Source organism: Mastomys coucha, unplaced genomic scaffold (genome assembly GCF_008632895.1).
Source record: "Mastomys coucha isolate ucsf_1 unplaced genomic scaffold, UCSF_Mcou_1 pScaffold8, whole genome shotgun sequence".
Lineage (NCBI taxonomy): Eukaryota > Metazoa > Chordata > Mammalia > Rodentia > Muridae > Mastomys > Mastomys coucha.
In genome coordinates, this window is record NW_022196914.1 from 34688011 (window position 1) to 34703099 (window position 15089).

Consider the following 15089-nt stretch of genomic DNA (forward strand, 5'->3'; position numbering starts at 1 on the left):
CTCTAAGGGCCAAATCAAAACCAAGAGACTGTCAATAAACCTCTGCCTTCACTGGGTGCTGGACACTGGCCAGAGCCGCCCTCCCTTTGGCACCTTCAGACAAGCAGGCATCTCACTAGCTGTCTTAGTCAGAGTTTCTATTCCTGAGCAAAATATGACCAAGAAGCAAGTTGGGGAGGAAAGGGTTTATTCAGCTTACACTTTCCACATTGCTGTTCATCACCAAAGGAAGTCAGGACTGGAACTCAAGCAGGCCAGGAAGCAGGAACTGATGCAGAGGCCATGGAGGGGTGCTGCTCACTGGCTTGCTTCCCCTGGCTTTCTCAGCTTGCTTTCTTAGAGAAGTCAAGACCACCAGTCCAGGAATGGCACCACCAACAAGGGGCCCTCCCACCCTTGATCACTAATTGAGAAAATGCCTTACAGCTGGATCTCATGGAGGCATTTCCTCAAGGGAAGCTCCTTTCTCTGTGATAACTCCAGCTTGTGTCAAGTTGACACACAAAACCAGCCAGTACAGTAGCTGATGCTCTTTGTGCACTCCTATCAGACCTGCTGCTTCATCAGCACAGCTCCCAACTGACCCTTCAGCATGTTGCCTCCCTGACATCTCAGCAGGACACTAGTGTCCCTGAGAGTCCACTACAGCCTGCAGGCCATATGTGGCCTGAGAAAGCTATGAATGAGACCTAATACAAACCTGTAAACATGTTTATAATATTATGAGATAACTTTTTGTGACTCAGTTTCACTGATTCTTGTCAATGTTGACAGATGTATGTGTTCTTGCTGCCCATGGCTGAGGGTTATACTTATTTAGGCAGAGAGGGCAGGGAACTGAGGAAGCTTTCATACAGTGACAGAGATCAGACAAAGACAAGGCTTTCTGAAACTATCTATGGCTATGGAAGACTCTGAGACTCTGAATGAGACCTGCTGTTAGGCCACCACCCATCATGGCAAATACTGTTTTAAGGTCCTTCCCTAAGTGGTCTGAATATTGTATTAGATGAAAACAGAATGAACGGTCTTAAAAAATCTGGACTACAAGACTCCAAGGAGAAGAGACAGTATTATCTGTGTGAAAGAGGCATGTCCAGTTAAGGAGAGGCCAAGAGCTATAGCAGGTTAGGACAGAGTGTCAGGGTATCAAGGTATTTGGTTCTACCCATGCCACCAAGCTGAGCAGCTTCCAGGGATGATGAAGAAAGGGCTGAAGAGTAGAGCAGAGGGAGACTGGGAGTGGCCTACCACAGGTGGGAATGAAGACTCAGGCTGGACTGGATTCAAGAGCTAAGAGCTCCTCTGTGTACACCAGCCAGAAAGGACCCTGTTCCTCCCCTGTCTATGAACTGTGAACTGGGCTGCCTCTCTCCCTAGGGAGAAATGGTCTGCTGCTCCTCCCAAGGCTGCCTCAGGCATACTTGTGCCACACGCATTACATACTACAATTTCACACCTCATACCTCAAACTATACAATACACATTCATTACACAGAGATGCCAAGGCCTGGTTCCTGGTTGCACTTTCCTCTTCTGTTAAGTGTGACCTGAAGCCGAGCTCCTTCCACCTACAACTAGGGTGAGCCTTGCCTAGGCACCCCTCATCTGGATGTTGAAATCAAGACTTCCTAAGGTATAGGACAAGTTCACTGTGGCTTAATATAGAAACCCTCCCTTTGGAATACAACGTAAGCTACGTGGATTCAGGGAGGGGAGAAATGTGTATGCAGATCCCTAAAAATAGATGATTCCAATAACTCTATGGCTGTCCCTTCTTGGACAGGCTCCAGAATGACTTTTATTTTCCCTTTAAAGAGTTTCCAGCCATTGTGGATTGTTTGTGTGACTCTCTGAGACTTACCCAGACTTCCCAATCTTTACTCTCTTTTTTTAATAAACCAGCATAAAGTAGAATTTATTTATATAATGCAATGATCCGTGAAGGTTACCATAACACCGAGGGACCATATTAGCCGCTTGAATGGAATTCATTAGAAATTAACTACCACTTAAATTAATTTTCCCACAGTCACAAGGCTGTAATGGCAGGAGAAGGAGCCGTCCATCAGCGGGTGCTGACAGGGGACCTGTCACCACCATTATTTATAGGTGAGTGTGTCAGCCATGGAGCAGGCACCAAACACAAGCCTCTGGACTCAGAAAGGCCACTTCAAAGGGCCCCCAAATCCCCTCCTTGATAAGGAACCGAGCCTTACTAATCCTCACTCTCCCTCACACTAGCAGCAGGGGATAAGGCAGCAACTGATCATGTGTACACAGCTCAGAGGGACGAGACTTTGGTAAGAAACCATACCATAAAGTACACATGCTTACAGGCAAGTACTGCCCTTTGGGGCTTTAAAAGGCCACTCCAGAGCAGGGAGCCCAGAGCCCAGTGTCAGATCAGTGACCCACAGTGGCTTCTCAGGCTGCCCTGGGAAGAGTCCAGACTCCAAGGAAGAACTTGCAGGGAATCTACCAGGTCTTATTTAGGAGAGCATAACATGTGTGCATACATATGTCCCTTATGCCATTATGATGTGGGATGGTATGTTTTTCAAAAGCAAAGGGTGCTCATGTCTGGCATATTTATGTAGTATACATATATGAGGAGACATGTGCACATGTGTGCTTATTCATTATGTTTTTGGAGGCTGTGTGCAAACAGTACATGTACATGGTATATCTATCTGTGTTGCATTAATGTGGTGGTACATTGTAAGTGTGTGCTCACCTGTGGGCTGTGCAGGTGTGTTTGCTCATGTGAGGTAGTTGTTCACATGTATGTTTGTATGCTTTCATGAATGTGCACATGTGCTATATGTGTATACATGCAGTGCATTGAGGCAGATACCCTACCCAGAATACAGACGAGCCTTTGGCTCCTGATCAATATCTGGACCACAATTTATTTTTGAAAAGGGGGCATGATGCAAAGGCATTCCTTAGGGCCAGGATGTTACTCATGAGATCTTAGGCTCAGCAGTCCCAGGGCAGAGGAGAGCCCCTACATGCTGAGGCCAGAACCCAGATCAGGCAAAGGGCCTTTCTAAACAGATGTCTAGAATGCTAAGGATGTTTAGCTTTGGAATGAAACCGAACAGATGGATAGGGAAGAGTACCCAGGAATATGTGGTTTGTGGGCACGTGAGACAATGGCATAGAAAATGTCCCACCAGGAGCCTGCATGTGCCCACTCAGCAGCTCAGTCCTGAGTGTGCTGGTACTGGGATACACCCTCACTATGGTATAGCCAAAGATCCTCCTCTTCAACAGAGAGGGGGGCACCCCAATTCACGTGGATCCAACCCCGTTCTCTTTGCAAGTACTCCTCTTGCCGTGGCCCTGATGGAGATGTTCTACACCAGTCTTGTTATCCAGCCATAAAGTCAGGAGAGATGAGCCAGTTCTTTTAGTAACAGCAGCTGGGCAGATGCAGCCACATGTCCCCACAGTGTTTCCCGGGCTGTGTGATAGTTTGTATATGCTTGGGCCAGGGAGTGGCACTATTAGAAGGCGTGGCCTTGTTGGAGTCGGTGTGTTACTATGAGTGTGGGCTTTAAGACCCTCATCTTAGCTCGTCTGGAAGCTACTATTCTGCTAGTAGCCTTCAGCTCTGCCTTCACCATGCCTGCCTGGACACTGCCATGCTCCCACTTTGATGATAATGAACTGAACATCTGAACCTGTAAGCTAGCCACAATTAAATGCTGCCTACAAGTTGCCTGGTCATGGTGTCTGTTTATAGCAGTAAAATCTCAATTAAGACAGGCCTGCTTTGGGCACTTGCCCTACTGGGGAGGCTGTGGACATTGGAGGACAGCCCATGCCCCGGACAGCAAGCCTCAAGGGGACCCACAAGCTCCCTGCCCTCTGGGGCTTCTTATGAGACACTGCACTCATTCAAATGACAAGGAGCAAATGACAGTGAGCAGCCTCAGAGCCCCACCCTGCCCTGGCCTGGAGTGGTTCTGGTTGCAACCACAGAGCATGTACCCTGGGATTTTGCAGGAAGGCATGTCTGAAAAGGTAACCTAACAGAAGGATGTTTGAAGGCCAGAGTGGCACATGTTTGAATACCATTACCATGGTATGTTAGTTCCTTTTTGCGTTTCTGTAACAAAACACCTGATAAAAGCAACTTAAGGAACAGGCTTAACTTGGGCTCACAGTTTGAAGGGATGCAATCCATCATGATGAGGAAGCTATGTCAGAAGCAGAGTGAAACAGCTGGTCATATTTCATCCACTGTCGGAAGCAGAGGTGATTGCTGGTGGTCAGCACAATTTCTCTGTTTTATTCATCTTGGGACCCCAGCCAATGGAATAGTGCTATCCATGTTCAGGAGGGGTCCTTTTCTAGAAACACCTTCACAGCCACACTCAGGGGCACATTTCCATAGTGATTCTAAATCTCGCGACACTGATAATCTGGAGTAGCAATCACACATACCCATGTGGCATACTGATGTCATTCCCACGCCTCTGCCACCTCTGCTTTGATGCCCTTCACTGTGTCGGGTGCTTAACACCTGAGCCAGGGTGAGATGGGATAAGGAACTTTCTGGAAATGTGTCTTTCCCTCCTGCAGAGGAAAGAGAAAGCTGAGAAGCTGACATGTGACAGTCAGTAAATCACTTAGCTTTCCAGAGAGATCCTCAAACAGCCAGGTGCCAGTGAAAAGTGCCTCAGTAAGGCAGCCTTCAGTGAACAGAAGCCCTCTGTCTGCCTGCCTCCTGACATACACAAGCCCTCCTGAGTTATCCCTAAGCTACCTCAAGTTGGAGCAGGGCGGCCTCTGCATTCCCTTGCAGCTCTCTGAGACTAAGAGGGCACCTTGTTTACGCAGGACTGTGTAAGGTTCTCCTGGGACTAAAGACTGTCTTCTCCCTTTTGTCTCCAGGTCAGTGGTGACTGGCTATATATACTGGGTAGGAGAAAAGGCTAGAGAGCCACCTCTTGGCTATACCAAATGGTCATGCAGTATGTATGTGAGAGAAAGAGGAAGAGGAAGAAAGGGAGAGGGAAGGACAGAGAGGAAATAGGAACAAAATAAGATCAGAAAGAGAGACAGAGATACAGGTAGAAGAGATATCATTTCTACTGGAATCCCTTGTGATCTAGGGGGATAATGCTGAGCTGGAGAAGGGAATGAAGAGAGGAAGGAAAGAAAGGGACAGAAGGCAGAAACCTAGAAGGCTCCTGCAGGGAGATGTTCACAAGTTCAGCTCCCTCCAGGTTGATGCTGGCGCTCTAGAAAGCCTATGAAGGACATGCGTTTACCACAGGAGGATGGAAAGGGCAAGCACTAGCCCAGCACCCCGTCTGGAAATCCCATAAACAGCTGCACAGAGGAAGCTCCTATGGGTTCCTGTGAAGGCCTTCGTGTGCCTCAGCCATCATCAACCCTGAAAAGTCAGGTGCCATATCCCCTTCCAGGTCAGTCTGGAGTAGATGAGGCAAAGGGAGAGAACGCCACTTGGGTCCTCTGCTAGACCCAGGTTGGGGGACATCCTGAGCTCTGGACCCTGAGTTTGTTCTTCATCTGCAGCAATGGAGGTTGGTTTTGTTAGGGCAACTCTGCGTTTAGCTAAACTGATACTCGGCTCTGGTGTCTACGAAGAAGAGACACAGCCCTATGGACCACAGGAGAAAATTCTGGAATGTCAAATTGAAGGATAGCGGATTCTTCCCAAAGCAGCAGTCAATCCTGTGTACAGTTTGTGCCTCCTCACCAAGGAGCCAGCATCATAGCCTTCCATTATGGAAACCAAAGGAGAGCATACCTGGGCCCTGGGTGCAGCTCAGTGGTAGGTCACTGACCTATCATGCAGGAGAGCATGGGTCCATCTCAGCAGCCCTGTCTACTGAAAAGTACAGTGTCCTCAGCTGCCAAGGCTGTGGTCCCTGATTTTAGGCAGCATGTGATTCTGGCTCATTGGTCAAGGAGGATGTTTCTCATTCCCACGTCTGCAGAGGATTCTGCAGCCTGGCCAGGGCCTTTACACTGAGGGAGAAGCTACTTCATACAGTGCTCACTGATGAGGTCTTTTAGAAATCTGGTACCCTGTTCTCCCCATGGGCTCTGTACCAGTGCTGACTGAGAGATTTGATGACACTGATCCAGGATGTGACCCATGGAGGGAGACTGCCCATGCCTGCCTTGCTGAGTTTCACTTCTGGGTTGGGAACTTGTGGAACTGGCTACCTGTGGCCCCTCAAGCACCTTCCCTATCCATGCCTCTGAACCCAGGGTCTTCACAAGTCAGCAGCATCCTGGCTTCTGCTGGTTCTGATTAACCCGCAGGACGTGCTCCCCCTAATGCAGTACAGCACTACTGTGTTCTCATCCCCTAACTCCTCCAACTGGAAAACAGCACATAGCCTGAGGCCACCAGAATAATTCTGGTGTCGAGTGCTAAGAAACTATTTGTTTTGAGTCCTCTAAGGACAAATGATAGACATGTAAAAATGTTTTCCTGCCTTTCTTGCGGGGGAATACTTAGTTTAGAATTAACTTCTGTCAGGAAAAACACGATTTCCCGCCCTCACTCTCTATGACTTTTCACCGCTTCTATTTTACGGGGAGAGGGGGGAATATCGCAGTATGTTTGACACGTATGATTACAAGTTTACAGAATCTACTTACGTTTCTGCTGCTATTACAGCTTCTCTTTAGGAAAAGCTACTCATTAGAACCAAACAGAGGCCTTCGTGTACAAGAAACAAATAAACACAGAAAATTGGTTATCCCCCACAGAGCCAGCCTAATTCCTGGGGAAAATAGCTTCCCCCAGAGCTCAGAGGACCAGGTTGGAGTTAGGGACATGTTACTCTCCTCATGGGAAGAAACATGTGCACATGCGACACAGGCAGGCAGGCGCACCTTCCCACACACCCTTCACTCTGGGGACAAAGGGTCTGCTTGGGAAGCCAGAGGACAGATTCTAGTCTAGGACACTGGTAGTGCCAACCTTGTGCCACATGGTCGCTTGGCCTGTGGTCCAGTAGGCAGCTGTTTTCTCTGCCCTGTTTTCCAGCCCCTCTACCTTCTCAGTGTCTTTGCCAGACTGTCCAAAGAGGCTGGGGCACTGGATTCTTGGTTTCCTAGCTACAAGACCATTGCCTCAGGTGCTCACCTTAGTAGCAGCGTGCATGGTTGCCCTCACTTGGGAGAGGAGCAAGCAGAGGGTTTTTATACAAGAAGCCCACTCTTCCATTGTTCACAGTTTAGACCAGGACCAGGCAACTCAGATATTAGCCAGATCTCTGGTACTCCCAGCCTAACAGAGAAGCCTCCTGAAGTTTCCCCTAGAGTCACTGCCATGGCCGTTGTCACTGTCTCTTGTGCAGACTGAATCCTGCCACAACTGAGGACCCTAGCCCATACCTACCTTACCATATCCATGAGGTGGAGATCTGAGACCCAAGCATTGGCTTTCCTTGAGGCCTCATTGGAGGCCACCCTTCTGTGTACATGTGTTCTAATGGTTCTTCCTATGCGTAAAAGCACACCAGTTTTGTTATTTCAGGATCCACTCTTACGACCTCATTCCACCTCAACACCTTCGTACAGACTCTGCCTCCAGATAGGGTCTGTGAGTATGACACAGAAACAATGAACCATTATGAGAACCATTACAATTCACAAATAAAAGTTGGCTGCAGAGAGACTGGCAGCCATTAGCCTACCTGGCCTTCATTCAACCAAGGGAGCATGCTAAAAAAAAAAAATAGTCCTCATTGTATGAAACTGGGAGAGGTGGATTCTATGCATGAGACAAAGATGGTCACACAGTCCATTTCCTTCCTATTTTCCTTCTTGGTGCTAGGCCACAGGCCAACTGGCACACCTCCAAACTCATCTGCACTTTTCCTGTAATAAACTATCTCCTGATCTGTAACTATCCATATGACCCTATATTATTCATTGCAAAGAGGCACAAGAACCTGCAGACTCCAGCAGCTGCATCATGGCTCAGCCAGCCAGGAGATAAAGATGAGCACAAGGTACATCCGAACATCCTTCTGTTTTAACGAGGACACTATCATCCCCTTTCTTCAAGCACTTGGGAATTAGGGATGGGTCTCCACCAGTGGATTAATCATTTCTTAGGGAAACACGATTCAGGTTCTCCCCCTTTCCTCTCCCTGCCTTTCAGCATCCTGTTTGCCTACTGTAGACAGTCTGTCCCATGGGCACAAACGTAATTCCCCAGAGCTTAAAGTATGTTCCTTTAGCATTAGATCCAAAGGAATTCACCCACTTTCACCTTTTTTTTTTAAAGAATTATTTATTTATTTTGTTTATATGAGTACACTGTAGCTGTCTTCAGACACACCAGAAGAGGGCATTAGATCCTATCACAGATGGTTATGAGCCACCATGTGGTTGCTGGGAATTGAACTCAGGACCTCTAGAAGAGCAGTCAGTGCTCTTAACTACTAAGCCATCTCTCCAGCTTCCCACTTTGACTTTTAATTTGAGTGGCCATTTTAAACAAAAATTGGCCAGAGGCACTCATTTAAGTAAATAAATAGTCTCTTGTCTGGAACTGACCGCCTTACAGTTCAAGGTTGTAGTTAAGATTCCTTCTAGCCCACCACAACAGAGGTAGTGGAAAGGAACGGTTAATAGAGCAAAGGAGGATGGGAACCTGTTTCAAAACAGTTTTTTGGAGCAAATCCGCATTGTCAGGATCTCAGCAGTTCAGTTCTCAGGAACCAGCAGCTCAATCCATTCACAAACACCGTCTGTGAGTCAGGCATCTTTCAAGTAGTCTTGTATCTCTGTGTGGGCTACCCATCCTCTGGATTTAGAGAAGCCAAGGAGACCAGACAGTAGACTCTAACCAGTGCAAATTCTGCAAAGAGGAACACAGATGGACATGTTCCCTGCCTTTAAAGAAGCAGCCTGATTAATCAGAGCCTGACTCATCCTATCAGAGAGGGCTTAACTGGTAAAGGAAAGACTGAAGAAACCATAGCTCCTCCCACTTCCTAACTACCTCCGAGGACTACCTCTTCTGGTGTTCTTAACCACCCCCTCCCACTTCCTAACAACCTCCAAGGACTACCTCTTCTGGTGTTCTTAACCACCCCCTCCCACTTCCTAACAACCTCCGAGGACTACCTCTTCTGGTGTTCTTAACCACCCAGCAGTAAAGTATAGCCATAAAATACAAAATAAAAACTAAACTAAACTTCCAAAAAGACAATAATTTAGGACATGTACAGGCCTTCCTATTAAATCCTGTGTATGGTCTACCGACACACGATAGGACAAACACAACCACTCCAGGTATAATACAAAGATAGGTTCTATTTATTAATCTTTACATTTTAATCTTATGACACTTTGCCTACAGTGTCATACTACATGGCTGTACGTCATGTGAGGCCAATGCCCTTGGAGGGCAGAAGAGGGTGTCAGATCCCTGGAACTAGAGTTAGAGATGATTATGAGTTGCCATGTGGGTACTGAACTGAACAATGGTCCTCTGGAAGTGCTCCTAACCACTGAACTATCTCTCTAGCCACCCCCTCAAGATAGGCTTTATTTACATAAATCTATTGATGTAGATTTATCTAAATCAGTAACAGTAACCTTACTTAATCCCCTATCTTTCTCATTATTTTTTCATCTGACACTTTTGGTATTCAGTGGTTATAATATTATTCTATCTTCCTTTTAATCTGTTCTGTCATCAGTATGATTTTGTTGTTGTTTTACAATTCAAGGGATCATACCTTGGAGAGGAATCTCCCAGAACAAATATGGCCCTGGTTCTCCTGACTTTTGCCCTCTCTGAAACCATCAACAGTTATAACCTTGTTATTCTCACTTAAACTTTATGCTTCAATCTTGTAAAGTCTGTACCTTCTAGAATATGTAACTCCCTGTTTGTTGCATCTTGCTACCCAGGTAGTCTATCATGTGCAAACATCTCTTTTGAGCTCAATACAATATGTAGGACTCCCTTTACTTAGGTGGGTTACCTCTTCTCTGCCTGATCTGGGGAACTCCACCTCCACCTCCCCCCTCCCCAACTTCAGGTCTACCTGAAGAATGTAACAGAGTCCTTGACAAACCTACAAGTTCAACTTCCTCCCCCAACCCTTGCCCCACCCCCAAACACACCCTGCAAGTACCTGGGATTCCTGGAATGCCTTTCCATACAAATGAGGCATTCATTCACAGTACTTTAAACTCCAACGAAACTTAATCCTAAGAAGAACCCCTTCCCACTATCCGCGGTTCATTTATAGCCCTGGTTCACTCTAAATAAGGTGTATGCATGCAAGACCACCCCAAATAAAGGAATACTCACAAACTAAGATTGTCTAAGAGAGCTGCTTCACTAAAATCCTTGGAGATGTCTTTCGTTGTGACTTCTTTATTGTTTCTCCTGCAATTTTAAGATTCTGGATGGTTTTGTTCAATTCCTTCACCTGTTTGGTTGTGTTTTCCTGTAATTCTTTAGAGGATATTTGTATTTCCTCTCTAAGGGCTTCTACCTGTTTCTCTGTGTTCGCTTGTATTTCTTTAAGGGAGTTATTTGTGTCCTTCTTAAAATCCTCTATCATCATCATGCAATGTGATTTTAAATCCAAATCTTGCTTTTCCGGTGTGTTGGGGTATCCAGGACTTGCTGTGGTGGGAGAACTGGGTTTTGATGATGCCAAATAGCCTTGGTTTCTGTTAGTAAGATTCTTGTTCTTGCCTTTCGCCATCTGGTTATTTCTGGTGTTAGTTGGTCTTGCTGTCTCTGCCATGAGCTTGTCCCTCCTGTGGACCTGTAAGCCTGTGTCAGCGCTCCTGGAAGACCAGCTCTGTCCTGTGTACAGAGGGATGTGGAACAGCCTTAGCTCAGGGTGCAGATGCCAACTGGAAGGATCCTGTCCCAGAGGGGTTTTAGAAGGGGCAACCAGGAAAGGGAATAACATTTGAAATGTAAATAAGCCCATCCCCCACCCTGCCCCATTCTCCCACCCCCCTACCCCTCCCACCCCCATCCCCTGCTCTCCCCTACAGAGCTCACCTCTTCTGGCCTCTGCTTCTTCCTTCCAGCCTGGTGTGTAACAGTGCCTGGACACCCTGAGGGAGGAAGCAGACCACACCTATTACACCGGGATTCCAGTCAATCCCAGCTGTTGGAAATACAACTACTCCTCCCCCACCAATAAAGTTAATCTGTGATGCCTTCAGGCAGGGACTATGCCCCTCACCGTCAGGAAGTAGTTCAAAGATTAACTGACCATCACCCTTCTGCTCCCTGAAGAGATTTTTAGACCACAGTTCTCAAGGAGGGAGAACAGGGACAAAAATGAAACATTGAGATTAATATATGAGCCAGGCGGTGGTGGCATACGCCTTTAGTCCCAGCACTTGGGAGGCAGAGGCAGGCAGATTTCTGAGGCCAGCCTGGTCTACAGAGTGAGTTCCAGGACAGCCAGGGCTACACAGAGAAACCCTGTCTCGAAAAATCAAAAAAAAAAAAAAAATAATAATAATATATGAAATGTGACAGCCTCAGAGGAACTGGCAGCCCTTAGCCTATCTGGGCTTCATTTAACCAAGGGGGCATGCTTAGAAAAGCCCCACATAGACAAAATTATGCGGAATGGATACTATGTAACATAACGGTTCCTCTCACGGGAGCTACAGCTTTGAGTCGTGTTTAAGAGGACACCATTCAGTCTGTAGCTTCATCTTTTTTTATGTTAAGTGACCTACCAGGCCTGCAAGGCTGGTAAGTGTCTATGATGAGGAGAGATTCCAACGCCAGGCCAAAAAGCCTCCTAAAACATCATATTGCTATTTCACTTGGTTGCCTGCCATACCTGGAGACACCATGCACTTCAGACACAGGACTAAAAACACCTGAGCTAGATCTGACTTGAAAATCTCTTTTCTGAAGACTAAACTTCATGGTACCAGAAAGGCCCCATCCCAACTTCTAAAGGAAGGTAGCAACCAATAGTCTACCCCACTATGATGCCTGTATACCTCAGTTATGACCAGCATGGCATGATAACCCCGAGGGTGCAGGAGTGGCATCCAAACCTTAACTGTAACTGTAGCGGTTCAAATAGGTTTGACCCCCATAGACTCATGTATCTGAGCATACTTGGCCCAAGGAGTGGCACGATTAGGAGGTGTGGCCTTGTTAGAGTAGGTGTGGCCTTATTGGAGGAAGTGTGTCATTGTAGGGGTGGGATTTAATACACCTCTCCTAGCTGGCTGGAAGACAGTCTTCCTCCTGGCCTTCTTCAGATCAAGATGCAGAATTCTCAGCTCCTTCTCCAACACCTTGTCTGCCTGGATGCTCCAATGTTTTCTGGCATGATGATAATGGACCGAACCTCTGAACCTGTAAGCCAGCCCCAATTAAATGGTGTCCTTATAAGAGTTGCCTTGGTCATGGTGTCTGTTCATAGCAATGAATCCTAAGACAGTAACCAATACCTCTCTAGTTAGACTTAGAACCCACTCAACCAGAGGGAAACCATCCCTTGTACCAAGCCATCTACCCAAGGCTACTGAAGTCATGGAATGTACTTTCACCACTCTACTGGATAGTTTTATGTCCACTTACAGGCTAGAGTCATCAGAAAAGACGGAGTCCTGCCACGCACACTTTGTGTGACAGCGGTATTTGAGGCGTAAACTTCAAGGAAAGTCAGTCTCCTGCCCCCGCATTGTCGCCTGGCACCCCAAACTCAGAGGTAGCCCAGATATGTCCTCGTACTTGTGTGCTAGGAACTCACCAAGATATCATTTCTTTAAAGCTAGCAAGAGAAAATTTGGACATTGCTTTCTGACCTTTACCAATGTTCCAACGTCCTAGTCAAACCCTGACTTGGAATCTTAAGCCATTCAAACTAGTTGCCTCCAGCATTGTGGGTAGGGCATTAAAGCTTACAGAATGAGAACTATCCCAGGACGAAATCAGGTGAAATCCTCATTCTTAGTCAACATAAGGCAGGCTATATTAGATTTGCAGCTGAATCACTCCTAGGAACTAGCTTAACAAGTGTTCCCTGGGCTAGCCTCCGCTAGCCCAGAAAAACAACATAGTTGAGGAACTTACTTAGGCCCACCCAGTCTGTAACCAAAACAACAAACTGAAGAGGAACTATCTGCACCTGGCTTCTAAGCCAAGGTCACCTTAGTCAGAGCTAGCTTTCTTTCAGATTGTAATCCCTGTTTAGTTCCTGCTAAATTAACATGTATGTACTTTGCTGCTGACTCATTGTGTTCCTAAGGAAGGGCGATGTACCTGCACCTTGTTTTGATGTATCTTGACCATTGTACCACCTGACTCTTTCAAACCCTTCTGTATCGACTATATAAACCTGACTCCATATTTGAAAAATACACTCAGACTTTACCACTTGTGTCTAGTGTTTGTCAAAGCCGAATCCCGTGCACACCTGGCCAGAACCCCTCGTCCCGCAGAACAAGGGACCCCGTAAGAAATCCCAGTCCGTGGCAGAGTCCCAATAGAGAAAATGCCTCCATAAGATCCAACCGTAGGCAAGACTTGTCTTAGTTAGGGTTTTACTGGTGTCAACAGACAACACCACCACAGTAACTCATTTAAGGACAAGGTTTAATTAGGGGCTGGCTTACAGATTCAGAGGTCCAGTCCGTTAACATCAAGTCAGGAATCATAGCAGCTCCCAGGCAGGCATGGCACAGGAGGAATTGAGAGTTCAACATCTTGTTCTGAAGGCAAACAGAAGACTGGCTTCCAGGCAGCTAGGATGAGGATCTTAAAGCCCACACCTATAGTGACACACTTCCTTCAACAAGGCCACATCTACTGCACAGACTCCTGAGTGAAAAACAGCATCCATGCTCATAGATTTGTGTAGAAGGAACCAGCATGAGAAAGCCAGCCTCAAAACCCTCAAAGGCAGGGTAGTGTGCACAAGATTGCTGCAAGTCTCAGGCCAACCTGGACTACATAGCAAATTCTAGGCTAGATAAAGCTATATAAGTGTATTAGTCAGGGTTCTCTAGAGTCATAGAACTTAAGATAGTCTCTATGTAGTAAAGGAATTTATTGATGACTTACAGTCTGTAGTCCAACTCCCAACAATCAACTCCCAACAATGGTCAGCAGCAGCTGTGAATGGAAGTCCAAGGATCTAGCAGTTGCTCAGTCCCACAAGGCAAGTAGGCAGGCAAACAGGCGAAGCAGGGTGAGCCTTCCTTCTTCCAATGTCCTTATATAGGTCTCCAGCAAAAGGTGTGGCCCAGATTAAAGGTGCGTGCCACCACACCTTTAATCCCAGATGACCTTGCTTGAACTCATAGGTCTTCCAATCTTAATCTTCTAGGATTCATAGCCACTATGCCACCACACCTTTAATCCCAGATGATCTTGAACTCGTAGATCTTCCTATCTTAATCTTCTGGGATTCATAGCCACTATACCTCAAGATCTCCATGCCAAGATTCAGGTCGGAAACTTGTATCTCTCAGCCTCCAGATTAGGGCCACAGGTGAGCCTTCTAATTCTGGATTGTAGTTCATTTCAGATAGAGTCAAGTTGACAACCAGGAATAGCCACTACAATAAGTTAGACAGTGTCTCAATACAATGACCAAAACATTTGAAAGAAATCAAAAGCATAGTGCAACGTGGTTATGTGTGTTCCTGTAAACCCTGGAGCTGTGGGGTGGAGACAGAAGTATTCTGGAGCTGCTGGCCACTAGCCCAGCTTCAAGCTCAGAGAGAGACCCTGTTTCAAAGGAATAAGGCTTGACATAATAGGGTAGGAACCAGGTATCTTCATTTGGCCTTCCCTCATATGCTAAGGTACTCACACACATGTGCACATCCATCACACTCATACAAAGCTATGAGAAAGAGAACAATAAACGAAGCAGCATGGAAACCAATGAAATGTAGAGCAACAGATAAATCTTTGTATGAGCAGTAAACCAAAAGGCGCACATCAACACTGAAGACAAATACAGCCTGTCTCAATGGAGGTGCAATCCCTAGGCCAAGCATATTTAAACCATCATAAGACTATAAGGCATTTTCTTTTCTTTTTTTTTTTTTCAGATTAT